This window comes from Aedes aegypti, chromosome 1 (genome assembly GCF_002204515.2).
Source record: "Aedes aegypti strain LVP_AGWG chromosome 1, AaegL5.0 Primary Assembly, whole genome shotgun sequence".
Taxonomy (NCBI): Eukaryota; Metazoa; Arthropoda; class Insecta; order Diptera; family Culicidae; genus Aedes; species Aedes aegypti.
Genome location: NC_035107.1, coordinates 185,712,196 through 185,728,540, shown reverse-complemented (window position 1 = coordinate 185,728,540; position 16,345 = coordinate 185,712,196). Strand labels below are relative to the sequence as shown.

The window sequence follows — 16,345 nt, the reverse complement described above, 5'->3', positions numbered from 1 at the left end:
TTTGAGCTGAAAACCTAATCGATTGGTCACCACCAGCGAGTGACCAATCGATTTAGTTTTCAGCTTGAACGAATGTTTAGTTCTCCAGATCGGTGCTCTTGAAAATTTGAAGCATGGCTTCGATTCATCTTCACCTTAATATATCTGCAATAACATTTTGTTTTACAGTTAACTCTCCCTTACTTGATATTTTGTATCTCGATATCGAGTATGAGAACCATAGTAAAAGTTTCTTTTCATGGCTAACTCGATGGTCCCTTGGATCGTAGATGCACTGATTTTGTGTTCTGTAACTTGATAGCTCCCTAACTCGATGGCCCCTTCACTATTGAGTTATGGAGAGTTGACTGTATCTAGCTTAAACAATGGTAGTTCTTAACTTACTGAATAACTTTGCCGAATTATCAGGATCCTTCAGAGCTTCTAAATTATCAGGATCCTGAGATATTCGCAAAACAAAAGTTGCATGATTACTAACGCCGCCTGGTTGCAAAATCTCGAAATTCTTTGTTCAAATAATAATAGCCCTTCAACTCCTGAACAACTTTGCCGAAGACGCTATTTTTCTAAGCGGTCATGATCCAGATATATCCGCAAAACGAAATTTTTCAGTTTGTCGTGTTTCATTTTTTTTATAATAACAACATAAAAATAGCTCGTCAATGCCTTACAGCGCTTGAGTCAATGGAAAATGATCCTATTGTAAAAATGTTTATAGCATGTAAAGGCTGTTATGTATTGACATCATTTAAACGTCATCAACGGTATTAGAATGCCTCATTTATCTGTTTACTCTTCCCTAGTCCCTAACAAAAAGTTACAGATTGTGGCTTAGGGTCGTTTTCGACCCGAAAATTCAAACAGCTCGCAAAAATCAGTGTGTTGACCGAATTTTGTTCTGTTGGGCTTAAATGAAAGGAACACATGTTTTGTTTCAGAAACCCTCCCGGAGATCCGGATTTGGTCACTGTGGCCACCGGGAACCTGCTACATATGAAAAAAGTCCCTCTAGAGACCCTTACTTTGACGAGCTGTAGTTTCGTAACTAAACAAGTAATCTGAACCGTCCTCATATTGTTGAACAGGTATTCACGTGGACTGTGAACAGAGATTCTCAAATCACTTAGTTATTCATACCCGGTTCCGGAAACCCGGAACATCCGAAAAGTAATTTTCCATTGCAGTTCTGAATATGTAATTCACATCGGTACTATTCGGTTGATGGATATTTTGGCATTAATTATTTTTCTCTAATAAGGAACCAATTACTGGCGCACATCCCCTGAAATATTTGGTCCAGTGTGGTCCGTGCGGAACCGGCTCCTGGAGTCCCGGAAGGTGGCCAATCTGGACAATTTGATGAAATTACTCGGATGTATGCCCCAGAACCAAATAAATTGTGTGCAATTCTTTACGATTTTGTAATTTTGGATGGTTTTTGCCAATGGTTATTCTGGTCCTTTTGAAGCACCGGAATGACTACCGGAAAACCCGTAATATGGGATCACTAAGCTTGAGCACCAGAGTTTCATACGAAATGCAGTACCTGATTGGGATACACGCCAACTGATGGGTGGATAGTCACTTCTTATAGTGATGAGTCCACTCATCGCGGCAAAAACAAAGAGGATAACACCACAAAAGATCAAATAAATGGTCGCAGTGGTAATATGTCCCCGACACTGGAAAAAAAAAAAAAAAAAGCTTGAGCACCAAAAGTAGGCATGCGACGGCTCAATCTTCATGATTTTGAATCCCTGTGACTCTGCTAGTTCAACTATAGATAAATGACCGCTTTGGTTCTTCTAGACCACCGAAACAACTCAGGAACGGCCACCGGAGATACCCGTATTGTGAGACATTTCAGGTTTTGTACCAAAACTAGGCATGTGACGGCTCAATCTTCATGATTTTGAATCTCTGTGACACTTATAGTTCAATTATAGCTGAATGAGCGCTTTGGCTCTTCAACACCACCGAAGTAATCCAGAAATGACCAGCGGAGATACCCGAATTGTGGGACATATCAGTTTTGTACCAAAACTAGGTATGCGACGGCTAGAGATCAGGGAGTCGTGAGTTCGATTCTCACTGAAAAGACGTGTAACTTTTTCGCAAATCTTCACATCAATTTGTCCATCTAATCCAATTGCAAATTATATGTAATGTTTAGCTTTTTGGTAGTTGTTAAACTTCCACTCGGTTGGTTAGCCGTAAACCACGATTTATAATTAAAAAACAAGTGAATAATTTCCAATTTTTTTAAAGTTGTGTTTTGTGTTAACATATAGAAGTTTTAAAAAAAGGTACATGGACATTGATTTTTCATTTTTTTTCAATGCGAGATTATCTTTTCAATATTTTGCTGTTCGGATAATATGCGGACACCCTGTATAACCCATGAATGACCGAAAAGATATCCGTATTGTACGATATTTAATTTTTTCTACCAAAACTAGGCATTCGACGGCTCAATCTTCATGATTTTGAATATCTGTGACTCTGCTAGTTCAATTTTAGATAATTGTCCACTTTGGTTCTTCTGGAGCACTGCAATAACCCATAAATCGCCACCGGATATACCCTTATCAGTTTTTGAACCAAGATATGGCTAATTATGGCTGAATGAACACTTTTTCTCTTTAGGGCTATCGAAATAACTCAAAAATGGCCACCGAAGATACCCGTACCGTGGGACATTCCATTTTAGTTTAATTATAGTTTAATTAGTTTAATTATAGGTGACTTTTCTCACATAATAATAGGTAAGATTCTACCCCATTACCCCGAATCCCACTACCCCGAATGCCATTAACCCGAACGCCATTACCCCAAATTCCAAAACTCCGAACGACCCATCACCCCGAATGACATTACCCCGAATCCCAATATCATGGGGAAATGTCATCAATATCATCATGTCAAGACATTTGTAAATTCGGGGAAGTAGCATTCGGGGTGATGGAATTCGGAGTAATGGTACATTCGGGGTAATGGAATTCGGGGTGATGTCATTCGGGGAAAGGGCATTCGGGGTAATGGGGTAGAATCAATAGGTAAATGTCCACTCAGGCCCTCAAGATTAAGGTTAGCCGACGGAGCTGCAGAATCGTTACCCGATCTGTGGAGTAGTTGGTTAACCCGCATAGTCTAGCGTATTGGGAGTCGTAGCATCGAAGCCCACCAGAACGATTCCAATATTTTTCACAATTTTACAATTCGTTTTCATTGACTTCTGTGTCTACGAATTTCCAGTTTTTTTTTTTCGATCACAATTAGCCATTCATCTATAATTACACTAGAAGAGTCACAGGTATTCAAAATCATGAAAATTAAACCGTTTTATGCATAGTTTTGGTACAAAAACTGAAATGTCCCACAATACGGATATTTCCAGTGGCCATTCCTGTGTTATTTCGGTGGTAACAATGACCCAGAGTGGTCATTCAGAGCCACAGTTATTCAAAATCATGAAGATTGAGCCGTCGCATGTCTAGTTTTGGTACAAATAATAAAATATCCCACAATACGGATTTCTCCGGTGGCCATTTCTGGGTTATTTTGGTGGTTAAATGGGCCAGAGCGGTCATTCATCCAAAATTGAACTAGCAGAGTCACAGATATTCAAAATCATGAAGATTGACCCGTTTTATGCCTAGTTTTGGTACCACACTGCTGAATTGAATCAAAAGTGCCTATTCTGGATACGGCTCCCTTTCTTAATTTTTATATGCATAGTAAAAGTATATACCATGATCCCACAGTTATGGATCAAATAGTGTGGAGTCAACCTATAAAATTCAATAAAACAACATGGAAAACGAAAAATGGTAATTTAAAAGTACGAATTGAATCGTTTCAAATTGGAACTTCGGTTAGTAAACTATTTTGAGTATAATATTTACATAGGATTGCATAAAAAAATAAAAATTGTATCGGTTTCTGAAAACCATATTATGGATCAATTTTCATATTATGGATCAAATTGTGACATATTACGGATCAGTGCGCAAAATCAAGAGATTTTCAACTCAATTCATCTGTATTGCATGATTTGGCGAAATTTAACAATGCGTCACATATTACTGCAAAAAATAAAAGTGTTCAAGCGGGAAAAAAGGGTGAAATGCCCTTTTTTTGTGATGCTGCATTGAAGTAACTGAGACATGAACTGTTTTCGCTCCACACCAAGTTTCCCACCCAGTTTCGTCGGCTAAAAAATGAAATTTACAAACCTTGATGTTTTATGAGTTTTATCCTTAGTGCTATTGTCTGAAAATGTCGAATCCAATGCTTAAAATGGCAGAAATCTACATTATTTGGAAGTGATCCATAACCGTGGTAAAAAATAATTTCTTGGCCCATATTATGGATCACCAGTTAGAAGTGATAATATTCGGTATTTAGAATCAACAATCAAGAGAAATGTTTTCCAAAGATGAATTCATAATAAATCGAAGCGAACGAGCATGTTTTATGCTATAATATTTGTATTTCACCATATGTGGGAGCTTATGAATGCTGACGGCACTTCTTACAGAAAGCGACCATATAATGATAGCTGTGTGGTACCAACTGAATATTTGTCAAATCCACCGCTATTTAGCGGTTGAACGTTGTGCTTAACATTACAAATGGTAGAAGACAAATAGTATAACATGGAAAAAATATGTTTTACGTCAACTTTTATGTTTTGAGCGAGTTTTCCGATGTTGAACGCCAAAGTGATCCGTCACTGTTGGTGATCCGTAACTGTGTGGGCATGGCATTAAAACATGGATGCCACGACGAAAAAAGAAGTTGGTTCGGAAATCCACATGGCACGGTTATGCTTTCATGGGCAGTGCAACTTGACCATAAGAAATGACTGGTGACCACAGATTTTCTTGGCGTCGTTTTCCTGATAACAACGGTCTAGAGAACACTGTGTTGCCATTAAAGAAGCACGATCAGGAAGGTAACCATAAAAATTTAATTGGAAATTCCCGGCACGTTACGCTAATTTTTCTCCTTCGGGACTGTAACTAGCACTGTTTGGTTGTGAACTGCTTCCTGGTTGGTCAGGTTCAGACTGGCCGAATGTCGGACTGAATGACACTCCAGCACAACCTTATGGACCCATTACATGTACCGCGCTGCAAGAAAATTTTCCCACTTGCAGTTGTGCAAGCTAGATTGGGAAAATAGCGCTGAGCTACCTTTAGTGGTAAAGTGGAATGAAAATCTGCGTCAAGGTGCCAAACCTTGAACTAATTGAGGGTGGGAATCCCATTTTCTCTCGATTGGTAGATGAAAACTTGTTTAATAGGTTTTGGCAGTTGGTCAACAAAATAACTAGGCAAATATGTGGCTACATAAGGTAGGTCGATGCGAAATCCTGTTGTTTTACGATAATGGGGATAATCCGTTTAATGTTGATAATCTGGATATTCAGTGCTGTCATTTGTTTCGAACGTGATGGGTTTCAGAAGCCGTTCAATGTAGGTTGAGTGTGGTGCAAAGTCAACTGAGCGATGGTCGATTTTATTATGAAATAATCGGAATGTATATGATGCAGATAAAGGACAGTAGGTCACATTGAAATTGATATTAATGTCTACTATTTTTTCGAAATTCAGGAGCAACCCTTGTAATCCACACAAACTTCCTTTGGTTTTTGAGCCCTTTTAAGTCAATCAACATCCATTGTGCAACCAAAGATTGTAGTGGAAATGCACTAATTTCTAATTTCTCACAGAAAATATCAAAAACTGTTTTGACTGACTCAATGCCATTGAAATGTGTATCTTAGTATCGGTCCAAAACAATACTACAATGTTTAAGTAGATGTCTTACACATTGGCGTAATTATGGGGGGCGCCTCAATTTAGAAATGATATACACTATAGAAAGTTTTCAGTGAGGGAAACGACTTGAATCGGTTTTCGAACTAGACGGTTTATTCGCGTATGCCATACAACGGCTAAAAACTGAATCCAGTATTTTTATTTTATTATAATGTGTTTGTTTACATATATGGTTTTTAAGTGATACAAGTCTTACTTTGTCAACCTTTGTTTTTCGTTTTGTATCTATAATACCTTTTTTTTCTATATGTGTGTGGTTGTAGGTACTTGTGTGTCTGTTGATATAATTTTGTATATCATATTAGATTTTTATTTTATAACCTCCATAACCTACTTAACCCCTCTACCGGCAGCTTCATTTTTTACCGCAAAATTCAAATTCAAATCGTTATAACCTTTTTGTTTTTCAATATTTTTGCACCATTTTTTCACAAGCTTTCAAAAAACTCTCCTAGTTTTAGGATCTGTATCGATATTGATCATTGGTCATCTGGTTTTGAAGATATTCCAAAATTCCTTGGGGGACCGACCCGCAACTAAAACCCCCCGTTAATTTTTCAGGCTACAGAATTTTAATCGTATTCGGATATTCACTCTTCGGAACAATACAATAATGAGAGTATATTGTTGAAAAATGAAGCAATTTGGTGCAGCCGTCTTTGCGTAATGGCCATTTAGGTTTCTGGAACCACGCTGGCCAAATAAAGATCATGAAAACTTCAAAAAACATCATATCGTAATTTTCAGATATCTCCAAGAATACTCAACCGATTTGTATGATTTTTTCAGAGAAGCTCCTTATTGCCTGGCATTATATTTTATTTTTTTGATAAATTGATCAAAAACAAAACGGCCGCCAAAGACATTTTACATGGAAAATGTCGGTCCCCCAAGGAACATCGGAATATTTTTAAAACTAGATGACCAATAATTAATATCGACACGGATTTCTAAACTAGAAGAGTTTTTTGAGAACATGTGAAAAAATGGTGCAAAAATATTGGAAAAACAAAAAAGTTATAACGATTTGAATATTTATTTTGCGGTAAAAAATGAAGCTGCCGGTAGAGGGGTTAATCTGACACGGTAAATGGCTGGGCATGGCGTACCATTGGTACCTCGCGTACCTGCAGGAATAAAATAGACCCCGTTGTGCGGTCCTTAGCCTCTTGTCCAGCATCTCTACCTCATCGTGGTACCTGCCGGGGTACGAGTAACCTTGGGGAAGATCGAGTAACCAACCCCGGTGGGAGCTTTGATCGTATGCTGACAGGGAAGGGGGCGTTTGCTTTTGCTTTTGCTTCTGCAAACCTGGAGCGTCTGTACTCCATTTTAGGAGCAGCTCAAAATAGCGTCTGTTCCCCATGTCAGGGGCGGCTGTTTATCGTCCGAGTGCCAGAGAAGGTGCGCACTATGGTCCTCCGAACTAATAGTATGCGATATGGATTTTTTCCATGTCGATACGAAACGAAACGATACGCGGAATATCTTGCGCTTATAATGACGAAACGAAACGAAATTTAAAAATGTTTCGTGTAACTCGATACGAAATCAAATATCTCACGGAATTTTTCGAAACGAAACGATATTTTTGAATTTGTTTCGCGGAATACGCGTTTAAGTTGTTTTTTTTTCTTGTCAAAAGCTGGAAATTCGACAATAGGCATAACAAACGTCTTTTTAAATCCTTTACCATATGGAAACCTTAGCGTTGCTTAGCGGAATCCTTACATGTTTTGGTAAGACCCTTTTCTGTTTGTTTGAAATCTTCTTAATAACTTCATAAGGTTTCATTTCAACACATCTGACACTCACACAAGGCAATGAGTTTTACAACTAAGAAGTGGGTCAAAAAGCAGTTACAAACATTTGAAACAATCTCAAAAATATTGAGAGGAGCCCAAAATTAATTTGATTTTTAGAAATGCCTTACAATTTTTTTAATCATGTGGATGTGATGTTATGCTAATATATACCATAAAACATGGAATAATGATATTCATTTTTTTTTGCTGTGCTTTATGCTTTGTGGCTTGAATGAATTTGATTGGGGACACAAGTCGATAAGTGATCATGAAAACACAGACTCTGTCCCAGGTGGAACATAACGCCATAAAGAAGAAGAAAAATAAGTAGAACACAGGAAACTGGAATACTTGCTTTAGTATTTGCTGGAGTATTGAATTAAATTAAATTAAAAAAAAATCCATCAACACATACCTAAAAAATCAATCAAGATAAATTTGAAAGAACTGCAAAAGTAATTAACTCTAAATAAGATATTTGGACAGCATCTTAACTAGGATTGCCTGTTGGGGTTAATTTAGAAGTTCCTAATAAATTTTCTGGAAAAGCCTTGCATAAACTGTGAATCAATTTTTGGAGGGATCAAATCTGGATGAATGCAAACTTTTAAAGTAAACCTTGTAGAAAATACTGAAGGTATTTCTATTATTTTGTAGAGCAAATAATGGAGAAATGATCCCATTCCAAAATCTGTGAAGGAATTTCTGAACGATTTCTGGAAGAATTAAGGATTGTTGATATTATCTCATTTTCAGATTTTTTGTTTAAAACTGACTACAAAATTACGTTTTCACTAAATTTTGAACCACGAGAGTACTTTAAAAAATATTTGAAAATTACGAAAAAAAAAATTTTGAACCTGGACTACATAGCATAGAGGAACCGCAAATAAGATTGACAAGTTCGCCCATGTTCTTTCAGATCCGTATTTCAATGAGCTAAATTTAATGTTTGGCTTATTTTTTTTCTCGAGATTTAGATGTGCGAAAACCGAAAAAAAATTTTTTTGCGCTTTTCTATTGTGAAATACCCTAGGTACCCCACCAAACTTGAATCTAAATCCGGAACCAATTTTGATGGTGCATGCAATGCATGAATCAAATTTATAACTGATTTGTGATTATTACTAAAACAAATCATCAAAATGACTCGACTGGAGTCACTGTCAAAAATTTGCTCGACTCGGCTCTGTCACTCGAGTTTTTCGACAGTTGTCACTCTATGTGACTGGATTACTATGGGAGTCGACGGGTGACATCTGAAATATGCATGCTTGCTTTGATCGACAATGAATACGGACGAGTCACATGAATCTGCTCGATTTACAAAATAGGCCCCTAAGACCTTTGCCTTGCGGCCAAATTCCAATACTTGTAATAATATATCATCAATATTCGCATATTTTTTAATTGGGGGTGGTGAGGAAATTATGTCACGTTATAAGAGGACAGAGAAGTTGGTGGTGTGGTACAGCGTGAATAAACCTAGATTCATTTTTTGATATAAAATAATGTATGCATCTTCCTTGTTTAAGGTGGATATAAATCGAAGGCATACCTCAGAATTTCAAGAGCACAAATCTAACGAACCCGACAGCGGTTCAAGCTGAACACTTGATCGATTGGCCACCATACGTTTGCCTCGCAGATAATTTGCTGTTATAGTGTTCTGATCCATGATATGAGTCGATTTGATCCATAATACGGACCCATTTTTGACTGTAGCTGCTAGGAGTAGAAGCAAACGCTTTGCTTTTTTTTTTTGTTCGAAATTAAACTCGAATTTCGCGAAATTCCGTTTTATTCCGTTTGTTTTCAATTTTCCGTGGAAATATTTTAACAATTTGGCGAAACGAAACGAAAAAGCAAAATTCAAATTTCGCCTGTGCGAGTTCCGTGGAATTCCGCGGAATTTCGTTTCGAAGCGTATTTGACGGAATCATTCGGTATTTCGCATACCCTTACTCCGAACATTTAGGGGGAATGGTCCTCCTGAAATCTAGGGAGTTGGTGTCAGGCTCTGCAAGCCAGCCGTAAGCAAATCAAGCAACGAATAATCAACGAGAGAATACGAACCGGGACAATCGGTAAAGAATACTGCAACGTAAAGAGACTAGCGATTGGAAGTGGGCGTGGAACTGTAAATCTCTCAACTTCATCGGGAGCACACGCATACTCGCCGACGTGCTGAAGCATCGCGGATTCGGCATCGTTACGTTGAAGGAAGTGTGTTGGAAGGTATCAATGGTGCGAACGCTTAGAGGTAACCATACCATCTACGAAAGCTGCGGCAACACATACGAACTGGGAACAGCTTTTTTAGTGATGGGTGATATACAGAGGCGCTTGATCGGATGGTGGCCGATCAATGAGAGAATGTGCAAGTTGAGGCTCAAAGGCCGGTTCTTCAACTTCAGCAAAATAAGCGTGCACAGCCCTCACTCCGGAAGCAATGATGATGACAAAGACGCTTTTAAGTTACCCAAGCCACGACGTCAAATTCATCATAGGATATCTAGGTTGGCCAGGAGCAATCCTGCAAAGATGGTGTTCGCTTCGGATCCTGTTAGTACAGGAAGGCGTGGAGCGCAGCAAGCTAGGTGGGAGGATCTAGTGCGTATCGATTTTGCGAGCGTGGGGCAGATCCGAGGATGGAGAGATGCGGCCACGAACCGAGTATTATGACGTGAAATTGTTAATTCATTGTTATCTGTTTAGATGCTAACTAAATATATGAAATGAACCCACTTTATCTAAAAATTTGTTATTCTAATTGACCAGCGCTCGGATGAGCGGTTGCTCTGAAGCAGCGGCATTTGCTATAAAGCTGTCAATCGCTTCTTCGACGCGCTCATTGATGATTTTGCACCCTGCGACACGGTGTAGCTTGCTGATACTCGTGTCGTACGGGTCTTCTAAGATCATTCGCCGTAACCTATTCTGGACCTTTTTTCTTCTTTAGATTTCGGCGCACGTTCCTCACACTGGCTTCGGCTTGCTGAAGTCGGGACCGGTAGTGAGTGGTGTTCTACCGTTCGCGATGATCCCACTGTCGTCCGCGTACAGCGCCAAGCTGCACCCTGCAGGCAGCTGTGAGATGTCAATGGTGTACAGATTGTACAGGATGGGCCCTAGCCAGGCATGCGAATTGTCAACAATTTCTACAGCCGTTCATCAATTGAGCCAGTAAACCACAACACAAAGTAGCAGCAGTACCAATACCATCAGGCGCTACGCTGCCAACGGTTCATACAGTGGTTGGATTTTTGTTTCTCTTCGATTATCGTTTTCGGGACTGACTTGCGATTCACGGCAGTTTATCGAGCAAAAATGCAAAACCCCGAAAACCGGAAAAATCGTGTTACCACTGTGCTCGAGTCATTTCGCATTGGGTTTGAATAAACGTTGGAAGAAGAAGATTACAGTTCTGAAGAGCCGTAAAATATTTTGGTTGGCTTTGGTTTCTGATGGTCGTGTAGAAACATGTGAATGTAGAGGTGGTGAATGTTTGCTACAGTACTTCACAACTCTGACGCTAGCAGACTGCCTTGAGGCACGCCCGCTGTCACCACTCGGTGAATTGATGAGGCACCTGCAAGATGGACTGTAAGTAAGGTAGCTTTTTACCATCCTCGACAGCGGGTCTGGGACGTTTGCTTGCACCAGCTTATGGATGAGACCGTCGTGCCAGACGTTTTCGCAGGCCTTTTCAACATCCAGGAGTACCGTAAAACGGGGTAACTTTGATAATGCGGGTAACTTTGATAGTGCGAGACCCACAACATACTAAACGAAATAACAAAGTTTCTGTTAATCAGTTGAGCAAAACTAATGCAAAAGTAAAGAGTTTTAGTATGACACTTCATGTCAAAGCTATTTTTGTTGGAATCAAGCACATTTGAGGATTTATATGCAAATATTAAATATTTGTAAGATTTTAGCATTTCTGAAACGCTCACAAACAATCAGTTCTCCGATCACTATTTGATGAAGCCTTAATAAGTTCGTCACTTATCCTTGACAGCCTAGTTATAGTGGAACATAAATTCGGTCTCAAATCTCTTAACGACTACAATTTGTATAAACTGGGACCATTTTTGTAATCTAAGTCAGAAATTTCCATATAGCGTTAAACGCCTAAAGGTATGCAATGCCCTATAAATGTTTCATAATTCATTCAATTTTGTTCGATTTGTACTCCATTATCAAAGTTACCCCAAAGCAGAAAACCGACTTTCGATTATATTCAAAATTATAAATCCATTCAGAATGAACCTTTTGGCAATCTTTCAACTGTAATCGATAGTTAGGATGCCAGTACTTGTTTTAAAAATATAAATTATAAAACTTTGAAACAGCATGCATAAATATTCAAGTTTTCTTCGAAAAAACTATCAAAGTTACCCCGTTTTACGGTACCATGGACCGTATTGTTGGAAAGCGTTTTGTTTCGATGGATGATGTTCTCCACTCGGACCAGCTGGTGGACGGTGGAATGTCCTTCCTCGTCTGTAGAGCCTTTTAAACACTGCTTCCATTATTTAGGAATGTTTAGGAATAGTGTGGAGTGTCCTTCCCGGAAGCAAAACTGTTCAGGGACGATGATTCTCATCGATGTGTGCCATCAATCGCTGAAGAATGAGCCATTGAAGAGTTTACTGACTGCCGACAATAACTTTAGGCCGAGAGCTCGTTGGGGCCGTAAGGTACATGCCAGGTTTCGCCCAGACAACCTGAAATCGCATGAACGTTCATGTTACAACTCGTTTATTCATACTAATTACATCAAACTCGCAAAACACTGTTGATAAACTCGTCAGATTAATGAGCTTCCTCGCATAAAACACTTCTTTTCTGAGTTCATTTGTACATTTTGTTTCGTCCCGTACACTCGTACAAAGTAAGTCGAATCAATTCGTAGCAGCTGTCAAATCGACATTTGTTATCATAAGTTGAGTCGCATAAGATCACAGGTTAGTTCGGTGGAATATTTATACACTCGCATTGTATGTTATTAATCTTCACATAATATATGCACGCATATCGCCTCCACTTTTGTACGTAGAAGGCCTTTTCGCGACATCTTATAAGTGAAATGTTGCACATACAAAGCCTCCAGGTGATTTCGTTATACGTACATTTTGGTTGTCTGGGCGAAATAAAGTTGACCATCCCTATCTTCCACCTAGCCGGGAAATGGTTCAGTTGGAAGCAGCTCGTGAAGACTGCCGCTAGAAAACGGAACGCCTTGCTTGATAGTTTCTTCAAAGCCAGTTAGTTGATGGTTCGCCGCACCATGGATTCGTGCGGGCTCACAATGTTCGCACCGAGATTGTGTGCTTGCACGACTTTGGCGGCGGAGATACGACGTCATCCTTCAGTGGTGGTACTGAAGTTGGCGGTTTCTTCATAACTTTCGCCACCTTCCAGAATGGCCTCGAGTGGACGTCCATCTGTCGAATGCTGTTGGCAAATTGCTGGTTACGGATGGTTGTCATGCGGTCTCCAATCCGCCAGTTGAAGAGCGAGAGCTCGTGCTTCTTTAGGGGGCATCCGGAGCGCTGGAATTGCCGCCACACAGTGTTGCGTTGCTGAATTAATTGTCGGATGTAGGCGTCAATCGTGGTGCGTTCATGCCTCACCGGTACCCTCCGATGACTTGGGGAAGACGGCCGAATCAAAGACAAAATAAAGAGCTCCATGTCCCTTGCAGTTGCCCAAAATTTTATGGCAGATAAGGTAATAGCGACTTAAAGCCCCCCAGTTGACTCGATGGTTATTCCATCTATCGCCAGCGCGGCTGGTGTTAGACTGCAGTCGAGCTCGCATACCACCGGATAGTGGTCGGAACTCAGCTCGTCGTGGGTGACTGGCTTCGAGAGGTCCAGGTCCGAGAGGAAAACGTTCAGGGTTGATGTTTTTTTGGCTGCAGAGAGGAACGTGGGCTCGTCTGGGAAGTGTAGGACGCACGAGTCCGAGCTGTGGTGGTCGGCAAGGAGGTTTCCGTTCCTGTTGCAGGTATGGCTTTGCCACATGGTATGACGAGCGTTGAGGTTGCCGGCTACCACAATGCCGGTTCCGCTGGTGAGCTTCTCAAGATCCTCCTAGAATTTAATGGATGTGTCCGTACACTGTTGAGGAACGTAGACAGCATACAGTAACATGTCACCACTGCGTCCGTGGATTTTCGTCCCGATTGCCTCGTTGACGCTGGTTTTCGGATGCGGCAGAATTTCGTAGCGGATGCCCTGTCTAATCAGGACAGCAACTGTGCCACCGCCGCTTGGGGTGCCGATCAAGCCGGACCATGGTGTGTGCCGGAAGCGAAAAGTTGATCGATGAATTGAGCCGGGTCTCGGTGATCACTTCCACATAGATGTTGTGTTGGGCAAGGAAGTTACCCAACTCGATCTTTTTCGCCCTCATAGAGTACGCCGCTGATTGGTCCCGATGGTGGTTGCGAATGAGGGGCCCGTGAATTTCGGAGTCTCGACGGTTACCGAGCTGTTTGGTAGCGTTGGGAAATTCGTTGTTGTTGGGGCAGACGCTGCAGGGGATTTCTTGCTCCTCTGGGCCGGCTGGTTTTCCGTAGTTGCTTGCTGTCGGATTTGCAGATATTCTGCTCTCTTCGGACAGCCATGGTCCGTTGCAAGATGCACGCCGCTACAGTTGGCGCAACGTTTCTCGCGAGGGCTCCTTCACCGGGCACGTTTCCGTTCCGTGGGCCTCGCCGGAGCTGTTGCATCGGCTTTTAGATGACAGTTTCACGTACCATCCACTCGCTTGTTGCGATTCGCTTTCCATCGCATGGTCATCCGTCCGATGTTCCTTACTTCGTGCAGCTTCGTAAGGTTGGTGTAGCCTTTCGGGAAATGCAGCAAGTAGAAGGATTCGTCGCTTGCCTCCTTCCGCCGGATGATGTGGGCTGCTATGGCAACAATGCCGTGTTCCTCCTTGAGGCGACCCAGGGCAGGTTGGAGGTCCACTAGTGGAAGGCCGCGTAGCATCACACGGCACGTGTGGCACTCGATGCCATGTTGTTGTAGGTACGTCAGCACCTTGTTGACGTCATCGGCAGTAGTGTACTGGATTTTTATGCCAAAACGGATGAGTTTGTACATTAGTACAGCGTTACATGGCACCATTTTTCCAGCTAGCTCACTGAAGCTGACGTTCTTGACAATCAAGGGTTGCTTCTTCTTCCCGGTTTTATTTGAGGCCGACACCACCGGGTTGGATTTTCCAGCGGCCGATTGGGGAATTGGTTGCTTCCCAGCACTTGCTGGTAAATTTTGTCGTCGTAGACGGCGACCGGCTCCAACTTCTTCCTCTTGGAGTTTTTGGTTCCGGAGGAACCAGCCGCGCAAAGCGACCCTCCGTTTCCATATTCTTTATCTTCTTCTTCTTCTTCACACTGTCGAAAATTCGCGAACTAATAACGCTAACTGGAGAACCACTTTTGATTACGTTCGACGTCTTTGAGGGGCAAAAGTAAACTGATGATGATGAGCTCAGTACCGGATTGCTGGGCATATTCCCGATCGGATATCAGTCTAGTGGAGGAGAAATTCTCAAATTCCCCTATAAGACCATGAATCGCGCGCCTTTTTTCTTCTTCGTATTGTTTTTTTTGGCTTATACGCTGAGCATTGAAAATTCTAGACAAACGTACGAGGGCAGTAAGGAATTTGTTTGTTTTTTCTTTGGAATTGTAAAATAAGAAGCTACACGATGACTATTAGTTTTAAATTTCAATGAGTTTATTCCTTTATTAAATTTATTTATTCTTTATCTAATATATTTATTCTTTATTTAATTTTCTCATTTCTCTTCTCTTCTCTACAGTAGCATGCTCACATGCTCTCATTTCGCTTATGCGAGTTTCTTCAAGGGACCCCACTCCAATTTCCTCCCATCTTTCTCTTTACCATCCCATCGAGTAGAAGGTGAAATAGGCTCAAATATGGCGATGGCATAAATCTCCCAATAGGTGAGAAACGTGCCTTTTGGAGGCTTTCTGATACCTGATAATTGAAAGATCCACTTACCCTAGTGGTAAACTTCCTTAGCTTTCTCCTTATGCAATTGCACTATTTTTGTAGAATCTGATAATGAACTTTAGATCCTCAATACCAAATTTAAATTTGTCTTAAAGCCCTTTGTTCGGCTTGCAACTTTTCGCTTGAGCACCTTAAACCAATAAGCACATTAACGCACATTTTTGACAGAACCATGGACATCGGACATCACACATAATTATTCATCACTTCGAAGCTGACCAAAAATTGATTGAAAACATCATCCTATTATGTGCCCATTCAACACGAGCACTATGGCGACAGGTAGGAACAGAGTGTGGGTGGTCGTACAGAACCGGATGGGCCGAAAAACCCATCAATTTCGACAGTGGATACTTGATGATGAGATAATTGATAAGCGACGTGACTACATTGTGGGGCAGACTGGATGGCTCTCTGACATGGTGTACACGTAACACGTTTTATTGAAGGGATTTTTTAAAGGACGCAGCTAGGGCAACGGGGTTGATTCATTTGGGTGGTGGTGCATAAGTGAATGCTGTGTAGGTTGGCTTACAGGGCAAGAAGGATCATGCACCCACCCATAACTCCATATAGTGCAGTGGATGCTACCTAGCTGAGTCAGGTTACATATGAATGGGCGGTCTGTATGTGA

At 41.0% G+C, this 16,345-nt stretch overlaps 1 protein-coding gene across 2 annotated transcripts in view; it reads left to right on the top strand.

Annotated features, from left to right (window-relative positions):
- The window catches only part of LOC5578528 (protein O-mannosyl-transferase 2), a 62,073-nt gene that overhangs the window by 44,174 nt on the left and 1,554 nt on the right, over nucleotides 1–16,345 (top strand). The gene's annotated exons all lie outside the window — the stretch shown is intronic.